This window comes from Aotus nancymaae, unplaced genomic scaffold, assembly GCF_030222135.1.
Source record: "Aotus nancymaae isolate 86718 unplaced genomic scaffold, 86718_ANA_hifiasm-v0.15.2.pri h1tg000064l_1, whole genome shotgun sequence".
NCBI lineage: Eukaryota > Metazoa > Chordata > Mammalia > Primates > Aotidae > Aotus > Aotus nancymaae.
The window spans coordinates 1,139,226-1,151,777 of record NW_026988479.1 but is presented as its reverse complement, the minus strand read 5'-3'; the positions used below and the strand labels follow the sequence as shown (position 1 = coordinate 1,151,777).

Sequence of the window (12,552 nt, the reverse complement as noted above, 5' to 3'; positions counted from 1 at the left end):
CTCCCCAGGAACTCTGTGGACTTAAGCAGATTTCATTCAAGTGGCTGTTGAGAATCTTCATGGCTTTGTGGTTTGCCCTGGTGGCCTGGGCTCACAAGTGGAATCTTCTAATCTGTGGGTTGCACAGGTCCATGGAAAAGGCATGGTTCCACAGGTTAGGTAGCAGCATGCTCACTTTGGCTGGGAGCTGGGGGACTCCCTGACCAGTATGGCTCTCAGATGGGCCAATGCACCACCCTACTTTTCCTTGCTCTCCGAGGGTCATACTAACCTAGTCAGCTCTGATGATGGAACCTGGATACCTCAGTTGCCAGTGCAGGATTTGCACACTGTTTTGGTTCTCAGTGGAAGCCTTTGACAGCTGCTGCTTCTAGTCAGCCATCTTGGCACTGCCTCTCAAGCTAATTTTTGTATAAGGTGAGAGACAAGGACTCAGTTTCATTCTTCCACAATATTGTACATACTGCCAAAACAATCTACAAATTCAATGCAATTTCCATCAGAATACCATCATCATTCTTCACAGAATTAGGAAAAAAAAATCCAAAAATTCATATGGAACCAAAGAAGAGCCTGCAAAGCCAAAGCAAGACTAAGCAAAAATAACAAATCTGGAGGCATCACATTACCCAAACTATACTATAAGGTCATAGTCTCCACAACAGCATGGTACTGGTATAAAAATAGTCACCTAGACCAATGGAACAGAATAGAGAACCCATAAATAAAGCCAAATTCTTAGAGCCAACTGACCTTTGACAAAGCAAACAAAATCATAAAGTGAGGAAAGGACACCCTATTCAACAAACAGTGCTGTTTATCACTTTTAAGTTCTGCCTTCTATAAAACCCAAGGGCATGAACACAATACAGCCAAGTTCTGTGCAACTGTACAACAAGGATGGCCTTTACCCCATTTCCAATACCCTGATCCTCACTTCCATCTAAGTCTTCATCAGTATTGCCTTTACTGTATTTCTACCAGTGTTCTGATCGTGACCACTTATGTAATCTAAGAAGTTCTGGACTTTTCCTACAGTTTTTCTCTTCTTCTAAGCCCCCACCATAATTACCTTTAATGCCCCACTCACAATACAGTCTTTTGCTAGCCTGCTTCTCCTCATTCTTCCAGCCTCTGCCCATTACCCAGTCTCAAGCTGCTTCCACATTGTTAGGTATTTGTTATAGCATCATCTCCATTTCTTGGTACCAACTTTATGTCTTAGTTTGTCTTCTATTGCTATAACAGAGTACCTGAGACTGGGGAATTTATAATGAAAAACTTATTTTTCACAGTGCTGGAGGCTGGGAAGTTCAAGAGCATGGTTCTGGCATCTGGTGAGGATCATTCCAAGGTGAGAGGTGTAAGGCTGAAATCAGTGCATGAGACAGAGAGAAAGTCACCAGGGGTTGGGCTTGCTTTATAACAACTCAACCTCATGATAACTAACCCACTTTTTCAATAATGACATTAATCCATTTGTGAGGGCTTTGCCTTCATGACCCAATCACCTATTACTATCCACCTTCCAACACTGTTGCACTGGGGATTAAGTTTCCAGCACATAAACTTTTGGGGGAACACATTCAAATCATAGCATTTAATGAGGGTCTTCTCTCACTCTAAGGAAGATTTAAACCCTTCAATGTTCTACAAAGGTCAATCTGATTGACTTTCTCTGTGTCTGGGAAACCCTCCCTTTCCACCCCCAAACCCTTGTATTCTCTGCTCTAGCCAGGCTGGTCTTCTTGCTCTTCCTTGGACACATCTACCAAAGAACCTGCAGAATTTTCTAACTTATTTTCTGTATACAAGATGGCCCATTCTCAGACCTTCATGTCTCCTTATTCTGTCTATGCTTTGGTGTCACCATCTCAGAAAGGCCTTGCTTACTATCCTCTCTGGGTTTACCCCCCTCCCACTTCACCACTCTCCATCCCTTCGCTCTGCTTCATTTTGATAACACTCTTTACTACCAAAAATTACCTCGAAATATTTTATCCATTTAATCATTGACCTTTTTAAATACATAATAGGAAGAATGTACACACTATGCTGTTAGGCACATTTTCTCTCTTGTTCCATTAATAGCTACAGCACCTAACCAGGGACCTGGCACAGAGCAAGCTCTCTATATTCCCTGAATAAATGCAAAATAGCTGCACAGGACTAGGGAGCCTGGGACAAACAGGCTGTCTCTTTCACTTTTGGAAGGGGTACAAACTAGGTAGCAAATTGTTAGTATTTACCAAATATTTTTCCATCAGAGAGGAAATTTTCCTTTTCAGTTTTTACAAAAATAAGTAATATCACTGGGCACGGTGGCTCACACCTGTAATCCCAGCACTTTGGGAGGCCAAGGTGGATGAATTGCTTGAGCCAAGGAGTTTGAGACCAGTCTTGGCAACATGGTAAAACCCTGTCTCTACAAAAACTACAAAAAATTAGCTGGGCATGGAGGTGTATGCTTGTAGTCCCAGCTACTCAAGAGGCTGAGGTGAGAGGAGTGCTTCAGCCCAGGAGGTCCAGGATGCAGTGAGCCATGATCACATCACTGCACTCTCACATAAGCAACAGAAGTGAGATCCTGTCTCAAATAAATAAATAAATATTAATAAACTCCTGAGTCTGCAATTCTACAGCTAAGATTTTATCATGAGAGCTTATTTCTACATGTAGATCTGACATAGTTATATGGATTTACTTCAGTGCTGTTTGTAAGGACGATACATTGAAAACAAATGCCTGTCAGAAGAAGACTAGCTAAACAGCAGTGCACCCACAGAGGAGATATTATGCAGCTATTACGAATGAGATATGTTTATTTATCTTTCTATACTCTGTCTTTATATATCCTATGAGTCTATGTGTATATGCATGCATACTGTGCTGCTCTCGAACAGTATTTTAGATATGTTCAGTAAAATAAACAATGTGTATACAGTTGTAGATTATTCTCCAACTAGAGAAAATACACATACATATTTGCATACATGTGCATAACATATATATTTGCATAAATAACAATAACTTGTGACACTAGCTGATTATAGTTAGATGGACTGAGTATGCAGGGGACAGGTGCGAGAAAGAGAATTACCTCTCACTGTAAGCTCTTTTGTGCTATAACATTGATTTTTACTAAATTGATATTATTTAGTAAATTTTAAGAATTAATAAAAGAAATAAATTTGCCTTTAATTTACATATGTTAAAGGATTATTCCTTTGTTTTTATTTTTTTGTATATACACATGCAATTTTAGCATCTTTAATTGTATTAAACTATAGCAGTGTTATTTCATCCACATGATTCATTAGAACTAAATATTTTAATGTTTAACATGAGTTATAAATTTTTCACAAAGAAGCAATGCTGAAAACATCTATCTTGACACAATATATTTCCCTTACTGTACTATAAAAGTATGTAAAAACAATGTAAAATAACTTCACCTTTATCAAACTGATGATAATGGGAATGCATGCATTTTATTCGATGAAACTGTCTTTGAAATGCTTTCAAATAGCCAATTAACTTACACTCCATTTTGGCTTAAGTGAGCTGATAAAACACAGAATCACTCCATCAATCCTCAGTCAATGAACCCTTGCTCTTCAAAGGTTAATGCTTCATCCTGCTTCATTGAATTGAAGAGTTTTGTCTCTTTATATATTAAAGCAAAATGTATATTTTAACTAGCATTTTATTTAGTTCTCATTTATATAAAAGGCAACGAGAAAAAGGATGTTATGAAAATAGAATGGTGTAATAAATAGTTTCATTATGGGATTATTCTGCCCTTTCTCTCTAAAATGATAAGACAGTATTCTGTGAAAGGAGTTTTAGATCTAAAATACAGCATTCTGTTTTCATTACTTTATTTCTAATGTTCAGCAAGATTTAATATGCAATATTTTAAAATCCTTAGCCCAAGCTTTGCAAGTCACAGAACACCACAGGGGCATGATGGCAAGAACATTAATTTCTTTCTCTCTTGGCTATTATAATGGCACCCTTATGTGGCTACAGAAACTACTCCTTATGTTTTAATCTTATTCCAATGAGGACTGGAATTCTGTTCTTAAGTTTCTTTCACAGAACTGAAGTAATAACTGAGTGGAAGTAACAGTCTTAGAGAGATTTTATGCGCATGAATTTCATTCTCCAAAGTTACTGTCCTCCTGCTCAGCCACTGCTGGAGATGGACACATGGAGATTGGACAAGTGCCCAAGGGCATCAGTGCAAGGCAAGAATGCTTCAATCATGACAGTTTGCACAACACAGCCACTGTCATCTCATTAGCAGGCATGAGCATTTTTGCCACATGCTGGTTAATAGTCACACCTGCTCTCACCATGTCATCCTAAAGACTGGAATTGGACTTATTTTGTATTCCTCCAAGCTTTGGCCACTTAATTCCATGACATCACAGGACAACAAAGTCTGTCCAAGAGGTCACCTGGTCAGTCTCCTGCTTTCAGGAACACCAATAGTTAACCACTGAAGGTGAATGGATTTCTGTTACATTTTTAAATGTCTGCTGGGATGGTGATTCCCCACAATTTGTAGCCGGCTTCAGTGTTTAATCAGCCTTATAACTGTAGTGGAGTGAGATGCTTGGTAAAGAAGAAATTATGTCTTACTTTTTTTTCTTAGTTAAAAGGCTGAAAAGCTGTTTTTCAAGAGTTGCCAGTCTTGTCAACTTCTACCCTTAGAGACAACTACAGACAGTTTTGGAGGATCTCCTGGCAACGGGAAGAATAATGTAAATAGTTCCTTTACTTGTCCTGGAGCCTTCACACCCATGCATAGGAAGCTGTGAAGTCACCAATCAAGAAAAGAACCACGTGCTGTCTCATATATATATTGTGGGGGGTAGTGACTAGAAGATTCCTGATTAATTCAAGTCTTCACAAGTGAGGTTATCTGGTAGCAATAAACAGTCCTTTAGATGTAAATAGTCTTTTTAGATATTATCAAATTAATCCTGATAGAGAGCAATTTATCTTGATCTATAAATTAAGGTAAGTTGTTACTTTCCAGTCCTTAACTTCAGTTTTGTTAACATTACCCCAAATCATTAAATGAAATACAGAACTTGCTTTTACTTTTACTCTGTAGTTGATTCAAAACACCAAGGCCTCTTCTGCCACATTTGCCCAGTAGTTCATTTTACTTTGTTTATAATTCTAATATTCACTACTTTACAGTTTGTTTTGTCTAATAGCTATAAAGTCCTAGATATTTGTGCTATAGTGCATTTTCTTATTGTACAATAATCGTTTTCTTAACAGGAACTATGAGGATTTTGCTAAGTGCTTGAGAAACAACTAAATAAGAATAGCAACTGTAAACACATATAATTAATTTGAACACTAAAATGGTAAAAAAAAAAAATCATCATCATCATCATCTTCTAGCAATCTGTTCATTATTTTCTATTCCATACATATGGGGCTGTTCTAGGAGAGGGATGTGGTCCTGATCCTCTCAGGATTATTTCCTCTTCTATTAAATGAAAAGCTTTAGTAAAAGGCCAGGTTTACCTCTACTAATCTAGGGAGGCAGTGTGGCAGAGTAAAATGGATTAAGACAGATGCATTTACAAATCCTGGCTCAGTAACATTCTAACAACACAACATCGAGTAAGTTCCTCTGCTTCCCTGAAACTCCATTTCTTCAATAGTAAAATGTTAATAATTCCCATCTGCGGGACTACCTGAGATGATATATGTCAAGTGCTTGCATGGTGTGTTCCCAGATTGGCAGTCATTATCTAAGAATTTTATCTTTGGAAAAAAGTTAGTGTGACATAATTTATATCATTAACAATTCTAAACTGAAAGTTAGCATCTGAACTCCTAAGCCAAAAATGCCATTTTATTGGCTTTCCTCTTGGCACCATTTGTAGGTCTTTTCTACCTAACCTTAAAAAAAAAAAAAAAAAAAAAAGGTACACATTTGCCATCAGATAATATGCAATAGTCGCTCAACATTTTCCTCCCTGGGAATTAGAGAACACAGAGAGATTTCTTTTTCAGACATAGGAATATCAGTAGTTTTCTCCAAAGAGGCCAATATACGTTGCAAAATATAATTTCAGTGAATAAAAAGGGCCTATTTTAAGGTAATTAGATTTAGCTCTATGTTATATACCTGAAACAATTAAAGATCCGTTTAGAGGATAAATAGAAAGTATAGAGTTTGCACTCTATATCTTCTCCCTCTTGTGAAAAGAGAAACTGAAATAAATCAAAATAAATCATTCATTCAATATGCATTGAACAACTAGAGTAGGCCAGGTGGTGTGAGTATTTGGAAAATTAAAAATAAAAATAGAAACGATTTAAACAGTGCCTTCAAAAATTTGACATGGTCAGTCTAAGTTATGTGACATAAGACCTATGTATCAATCAGGGTCCTTATTACAAGCAACAGGATTCAACTTTTACATAGAAAACACCTTTCCCTAAAGGCTATTATGAAGCTCACTGAAACTCTGGTGAGACCGAAGAATCAGCATGGAGGATGAATAGATGAAAATAATTACCTGAACACCACAGAACTGGTTTGGAGAGTTAGTCATCGTCCTGGGACAGGGCTAGATGTCTCGTTTATCACCTCACTGTACTTCTGACTCCCAAGAATCCCATCACCCTGACACTGCTGCAGCCACCACTACCAAAGAGGAGTTGCCCCTGTACGAGCTTCCAGATCCAAGTCCAAGTGTGTGTCTCTGATTTGTAGATGACGAATCACCTGCCAGTACTGTAAAAGATGCTGGGAAATTGAGTTTCTAACCTTTACAGGTTCTGTGATGGGTGTCAGCCACTGCTGAGTTTCATAAAAAGTGAAACTACTCAAACTTTGAACTGAGCAGATGAGTTTATAATCTCGGTTATCTAAAATAATAATAAATATTCACTATGTTGTGTAAAACTATCCCATTGCTATTAATTTTCCTCACATTCTATTAACTTCCTGATGGTAGGCAGATTACTCCTCTCCTATGTTCTAAGTTCAGTCATCGGTCCCTTACTGATGGGGATATTTTCTGAGAAATGCATCACTAGGTAATTTTGTTACTGTATGAACATCATAGGGCGTACTTACATAAACTTAGTACAGCCTACTACACACATAGGCTAGATGGTGTAGCCTATGCTCTTAGGCTACAAACCTGTATAGTAAGTTACCACGCTGAATACTGTAGGTAGTTGTAACAAAATGATATATGTGTTTGTAAACATAAACTTACAGAAAAAAATATGATATAAAAAATAAGAAATGATACCGCTGTATAGGCATTTAGCATGAATGAAGCTTGCCAGACTGGGAGTTGCTCTGAGTGAGTATCTCCAGTCTTTTTAGGGACCCAACTTGCTTAGAACTAGAAAACAAGAATTACAAAATAGACATTGATTATTTTTTTAAAAATCACCAGGAAAGTTTTTCATTTATACTGAAAAGTGTGTTCTCACGACCATTTGAATACATAATTTTTAACCAAAATTAGGGATGGGCACAGTACCTTTACATAGCTACTTTTTACATAATTGACTCAGCAATTTTTCAAATGCTATTAAATGCCTTCTTTTATATGTGTTTAACTGAATACAAAATAGTAAATATATACCCATATGTTGTATTCAGACAACAAATAATTTTGTTCATTTCCCCTTAAAGGAGACGATTAAAATTCAACCCTGAATGCAACTCTTTTTTTAACCTAAAGTTCCAATCACCTCTGAAATTAAGATAAATGGCCTTAAAGAGACCATCTTGCATGTCAAGAGTTTTGTTTACAAAGCACTATCTTAATGAGGTTAATAGAAATGAATTTGGAACACATGGATTGAATAGCCTCAGAATACACAACTGAGAATGTAATGAAAAAAGCATTTGGTACAAATATTTTAGATTTTACTGAATCCCAAATATTTAGATAATATTATAATGATGTATGTCAAATCCAAAACAGTTTCAAATACACTCTTTAATGGTAATCTGAAATTACTGATACGCTGTATGTAATAAAAGTACCTTTCTAAAGTAGGTTTTAACCTTATCTGTTATTCTATGACTAAGTCATATTTAAAGTAAAAAAAGATTCAAATAAATAAAATGTATCTTAATTGCCTCAGCATGCATAATGCAAACCTCATTGTTCCAGTGAGTACCCACACTATTTATAGTTAGCTTGATGTTTGGGTTTGACAGGCAGCCATCTGGGGCACTGCAAGAGGCCATTTTGAAAACACAAACCTTCAATAAGATAAAATTGTCTACAGACGTATTAAATTATACCCAGATAGAAAAGTATGTGTCCTCAGTCTTTCATGGGAAATTCAACATTGATACATGCACTATGTGTTTTCGGTTTCATGCGTACACATAAAATCCATACCACTGAAATGCTGAGAGATGGCTAAAAAAAAAAAAAAAGAATCTAAACTAGGATCACATGTCCTTTCCGGCCTCTAACTGTGGCATTCATGTGACATAATAGAGACTCAGAAACACAGTGCGCCTTCACTCTGCGGGGGTTACAAAGCTGTTCAGTGTAGGAAATCAGCACGTGAATATCTCTTCCCCTAGCTAGAAAATGAAAAACACCTGACACTTGAGAACTGTTAGTACATGATTTGAATGCCATTAGGGGCTGCTCCTACACATTTCGTATTACAGCTGTGGAGTGTGTAACCCATGAATAGCACTTGTGTTATGTTTGCTTTAAAAAACTGTGTTGATCCCTCCAGGCGCTCTATTTGCAAGTACTCCCACATGAGGCATAGAGCAGGGGGAAACTGGAGCAAACAGATCTGTCTTACAAAGAGACTGTTCTACAAGGAAATATTTTCAGAGGCTGGAGAAATGGGTAGTGTACCTCCCACTCTGGTTATAACTTTTAAGACCTTGGCCTAGGAGATCTTTTATTGACTTCACTAAAACTATTTGTACAATGTGCAGGGCTCAAGGTCTAGGCAACCATCTCCGTGTGGCTGAGAGTTTTAATAAAGTTTGACATGGCCTTTCTGGATTTAGTTTGCAGAAGGAAGGTTATAACACAAGTGTTTTTCTTTGGAAAAAGCTGCTCTTTAGGGCTTTTTGAACCACTTCTCAAATTGTGAAAATCAGATCGGAGATAATCTTTCAATGTATTATGAGGTTTATGTTTCTTTTGGATTCTTTTTTCAGGGTGACCTCATTTTAGAATTTCAGGATTGGAATAAAATGTCTTAATAGCTTTTGAAATAAAATTTCTTAATATTTTTCTCTATACACAGTCAAGTGTAGACAAAAGTGGTGTACTTTAGGAATATGGAAGCTGACAAGGATTTCTGCTGTAATTTTCTGTTCTGATCTCAAATTTTGATAAGCTCCTTTGCTTTTTTAACTTCTTCCTTTTTTTTTTTTGGACTTGTTTGTTTTTAGCTAGCTGTCAGGATTACACAGGCATATCTGGAAAGGAACTGGGCGGGGAGCATGGTTGCACCTGAAAAAGAAATCTGTCCAGTGCTGAACAATGGCTACATGATGAGTGATTCACATACACCACTCCATTTAACACACACACAACCTCGCAGATACTCCCCATAGTAGATATCATCAGATCCATTTTTATAGATGAGAATGCTTTCTCAAACTATAAAACCAGGAAGTGGCAGAGATAAAACTCAAAGTTGTCATAAAAGTTTGTGCTTTTAAACAACTTCTATTGCCTTCAACAAATAATTGTGAAACTTTCCCAGAATTCCTGTCTTCAAAAAAACTTTTCAAATCTTGACGTGACTCTTGATTACTGAATAGCTCTGTATTCTTCTTTGCCTTTTAAACAAATACCTACAGAACAGGGATAGGTAGAATCCCATTCCTGTATATAGTGGTTTGCAACCCTGAATGTCATTAAAATCATCTACAAAGCTTTTTAAAAAAATAACAGTGGCTTATCCTATGTCAGACCATTCACATCAGAATGGCTGGAGGTTGAGCCAGGAAATTGGATATTCTTAAACACCCTATTGGTGATTCAAATATGCAGCCAGGGCTCAAAACCTGGGCTATACATTGTCATAAAATGCATAAATTCTAGTTATCCACATATCTTTATCAGCTATGATAAAAATTATAAAAAAGTTATGCTTTTTTGTGAAAGAAACCAGTGGTATTCTTTATGTATTTTCACGTGGGCTTATCAGCACACCATTCTTCCTAATTTGAGGATGTGTTGGAGTCCACATCTATTTACTGTGTTAAGAACAGTGACTTACAAGTAGCAACACGGTAGGCAACTGAGGATACCAGAGGATAAGGCTGATATCACTTGGTCTTAAAACTGTCTCTTTTTTTTTTTTTTTGCCAGTAATTTAAAATACTTTTCCTGTTTAAAAGACTCCATCTACCTGCCCCACCACCTGTAACTGCTTTTTATTAGAGCTGTGAGGACAGGTACAAAAACCTCCTCAAGGACTTTTAATTTTATGTTTATCCATTTCTGGGGCAACATGCTGGCACGGAATCCCTTCCAATCACTATTATTTGCTGTCGAGTTAGTTTTATGTAACTCAGCTCCCAGCCTGGCTTATGTCTTTAAACCACTGGCCCAAATCAGCTTGCCATTAGTACAGATTCAGGTTCTCTGCCAGGTGTTAACAAACTTCTCTTTCTGTTATTGGAAAAAATGAGGAACAAATGGCACATATGCCTTTCTTCTGCAATTATATTTATTGGCAAACACCATTTACCTGTCACTGAAAATGGCAACATCATCAAGTGTCAAATGTTCCTAGAAAACTGAGATAAGTTCTTAAGAGGGAATGCTGTGAAATCAAGGTAGGTGTTACATTAGAAGTCTTATTCTTTAGAGAACTACTTTGGGTATCATGTGATATTAAATTCTCATACTCAGTGATCTACACTGAGTTTGTACAGCAGCAAAGGAAGGGAGTACCTCCACATTTTGGCAAATCGAAGGATAGCTAAAATTTATAAGCTGTACATATTTTCTGATTCCACCCCTGATTTACTCACCACCATTTTTCCTTCTCATTTTTTGCTTTAGAAGGATGAACTAGACAAATTGCATCCACAGGCTGCATTATACTCTGGCTACAAGTTGGCCAGTGGGACTATTGGTTGGTGTTGGCTGTAGGATGAGAATATAGGTAGGGTATTTATTCTTCCAGCTTCCGCCTTGCAGGGTCACTGGAAGTTGTTAGCATTCCTTTACCAAAGGCCATGCTGTTTATCGTGTAGGTCTGCCTATACAGCTCTTTATTGCTGGCTTGTTTAACTATTCCCTCTTCTTGCCCATTCATGCCTAAGGGAGCTAAATGACTCACCACTCTTGCTGGCCTCAGGAACCTGCACAATTCTTTTGTTTCTCCCAAACCTGCCCACATCTTTGTTACTAGTTCCTTTATTAAACAGTCTGCAACTGTCCAGCTTGAGTGTGTTATGTCTAAGAGATAACTTTGGAAGGACCATGGAGTTCTAATTTCCTTGGAAGAAATTATAATTGCCATTGTATCTTTAAACTTAAATGTCCCTGATAGTTTTCTTAGGAATTGTTCATCTTAAACTCTAGGCTAGAATGTTGGTTATTTCTTGGGAATACTTTCTTGGATTTCTTGTTCTTTCTTTTCTTCCTTCTCTCTCTCCTTCCTTCCCTCCCTCCCTTCTTTCCTTCCCTCCCTCCATTGCTCCTTTCCTCTCCTCTGCTTTCCCCTCCCTCACTGACTTCCTGCCTGCCTGCTTTTATTTACTGTTTTGCTAAGACAAATTTTGTACTCAGGTTTGGTCTAGAGATGTTGATTTAGGGAAGAGAGAACTATAGGGCATTTTTAGAGAAATGACATAATAATACACCACTTTTATTTAGAGAATGGTTATATTTACTATAATCATTAAAATAATAAAGTTTGATTATCTAACAATCATTAGTTTTAATTGCTGACGATTTTTATTTATCCACTTATGAAGCATATAATAAAATTGTATTTCTTGATTCCTATGTGGTTGAATGGGGTCATGTGACTCTTTCTGTTCAATAACTTATGAGTGAAAGTGCCAAGTGTCACTTTCCACTTGGGCTAGATCATTTGATGCCACTGTAGGACAGTCCAGAGGTGTTTTGTTCTTCTCACTTTAGAACAATGATCAGAAATGTTGTAGACAGTGCCTGCTCCCTCAACTCCAGTCCCCAGATAATATTGTAATAGAACTTTGAACAACATTAATTTCATATAGTGGGAGTGAGAAACTATTTGTTTACATCTATCCTAACTGATATATACTATGATATACTAGTTTGTACAAGTTAGACTGTCCCTAATAATGGAATTTCTTGTGTTTGTATTTTTATATACTTTACTGAGTAGGAGGGGAAAAAAGGACTAAGTTAAGGCTAGTAAGGTAAAAGAATTACATTTGGAAATATGTTGCACAAATAGATGCCAAATTGATGTCAGGAAAAAAAATTATTGAGAATGAATATTAGAAAATGAGGATACTTTGTACATAAGCACATACTAAGTTCTGGTATTGAC

General features: G+C 36.9%; 1 long non-coding RNA gene across 1 annotated transcript in view; it reads right to left on the bottom strand.

Annotated features, from left to right (window-relative positions):
- LOC105714267 (uncharacterized) overlaps nucleotides 1–12,552 on the bottom strand; it is a 287,503-nt gene that overhangs the window by 111,032 nt on the left and 163,919 nt on the right. The window lies entirely within an intron of this gene.